We start from the raw sequence: 2,457 nt of genomic DNA, 5'->3' as shown, positions 1-2,457 counted from the left end.
CGTACTGTTCATGGGTGTGCGTGTGTCTTGGTTCGTCACTGCACCTCTGACTTCAAGTTATTATATCTGTTTTGTTTTAACTCCAAATTGGTCCGTTCTTGAGTCTAAATTGACCATGTCAAAATAAGATTTCCAATGGTACTAATTAGAGCTTCATATTCTATTTGTACCTGAAGATATCATTGTTTTAGTGAGAGGGTGTCAGTTTTGGTTTGAACCGGGATAGGGTTCATTTGGGATTTCACTTCCTTTGGCCTTGAGACTTCATGTGAAGTTACCAAAGGATGTTTTTGGATGTGTTTAATCTCATTTGACTTGTTGGAAGTCAAATTCCTTCCTTTTAGAGTAAAATGACCATTTTACCCTTGGTTCTTTTTTTGGTAGGGTTTTAATACCATTGCCTTCATTTTGCTTACGTTGAGCCTCAAAAACTCCTCGAAGGGCCATTCTTATGTCTTAGGGATGATGTATATCTCTAAGGACTTATTTTTGTTTTGCTTCCACATATTGGATCCGCTTCGGGTCATAACAGGACACAATGGGTTAAAAAATCCAGAGTCATCACAGCCACTACCACTACTAAATATTAAAGTAGCTAGAGTGAGTAAGGATCGTCCAAAGGGAAATAAACGGTATTCTTGGAATCAATGATGGACTAGTAGGTTAAATGATCAAAAGTTGGTTTGATTGATTAATTAAACTAAGCTTCAATTTAAACAATGCAGGTAATTAACAATCTAGAAATTAGGCAAAGATATATGAGAAAGAGGTCTTGGGGCTTAGAGTTCTCCACTAAGCTTCAAAACACTAGCAATTGTAAATTAATGGGGAAATTTAAGTTGTAAAATGTGTGTGTGTGTGTCACTAATTAAAAACAAAGCATGATGGATGGCAAATAAGCATAGATTGTCTTATCAATCTAGTGAATAACATGACCTATCAAATGAGACCAATAACCATTCAATTAAAACACAACTAGTGCACACACAAAAGTCTAGAGAAATGCACTCTTTGCACTCATAAGTATGGAACATTACACAACAAAAATGGATTGTCCACCTACCTAAAAAATTAAAGCAATTACACTACAACTAAACTAGTGACATGAAAATTAAACTAATTAAACTAAATGTGTGGCACAATCCATCAAGAAATGAGTATGAACCATCAAATAAACCACAAGAGTGTTCAATTAAGCACCATGCCTTAACCATCACTAGATTTATAACTTTGATAAGTGCTTAAATGTGATGCATTTTAGCACCTAAGTTAAGGTATTTTAGTCCATTCATCTATCTTACTTTTATGTCTTAAGTACTTATTTGTGTTATTGCCTATTTCAAGTTAATAAAGTTCAAACAGGCTAACAAGAGCCATTTAGCCCAATTTTGGAGTTAAGGAGCAAAGTTGGAAAGAAGCTAAGAAAATGGTCTCAGAGGAACTTCGATTGATCGAAGGAAGACCCGATCAATCGAAGATGTCTACAATCGATCAAAATAAGGTTGTGCCAGCTCAGCAAAGTGGATAAAGGCCTAGAAGATATTTTTGATGACACATTAGCTTCGATCGATCGAAGCAAGTGTTGGATCGATCGAAATCTTGTTCGATCGATCAAACTGAATGCTGGCAGTGTGCTGTCTAATTCCCAAGTGTGCCGGACTCTACCTCACTTTGGTAGTTGCGAATTTCCTCCAATCAAAGGCTTATTTTCTGACTTATTCACTACTCCAAGGACCTTGTATTTAAAAGGAATTGATCTATTTTGTAAAATATATTTTGTCTTCAATTTTGTTTCATTGTAATTTTATTTTCTCTCTCTAGAAAAGTTAGAGATTAGGGTTAGAAGAAAATAGAGGAGTGGAGGCTCCAAGAACACATCTCAAAATCTACACACACTCTCTCTCTAGAATTCAACAAAGAAGAAGAGGAAAAAAATGGAGCCATGTTTGGGGATTGCCCTTCAGGGTTCCAAAATCACACCCACCTCCTCCATGATTGGCTAGACTTCTCCTTGGGGCTTGGATGTGCCCCAAGTTTGTAATATAAATCTCTATCTTTTTCATACTTTTTGAGGAATAATATCTTATGATTAGTGTTTTAGCCTTCTGAATTTAATGAATCTTGGGTTCTCCTTTGATTTCTATGGATTAATGTTTTCTATTGATTCTCTATATAATTACATGTTGTCTTATGTGTGATTATTTAGGAATTGATCTCTACACTAGTTTTTCTATATTAATGGCATGTCTATGTGTGGTTAATTGAGAATCTAGTGATGGCTAGACATGGTTTTTATTTGATGGATTTGTCAATTAATTTGATGGATTATGCTTATGCTTGATAGGTTGTTCTATAATTTAATTCATGCTTGTATGTAGATAGACAATCTTTACTTGATTTGATATTCCATGGCTTATTATTGAAAATTCCATGATTCTCCAGATTGATGTGTGCTAC

This window comes from Cornus florida, unplaced genomic scaffold (genome assembly GCF_030987335.1).
Source record: "Cornus florida cultivar Cherokee Brave unplaced genomic scaffold, ASM3098733v1 CherokeeBrave_3.0.0_Hap2_Chr09, whole genome shotgun sequence".
NCBI lineage: Eukaryota > Viridiplantae > Streptophyta > Magnoliopsida > Cornales > Cornaceae > Cornus > Cornus florida.
The sequence above is the reverse complement of the archived record's forward strand: the minus strand, read 5'-3'. Positions refer to the sequence as shown.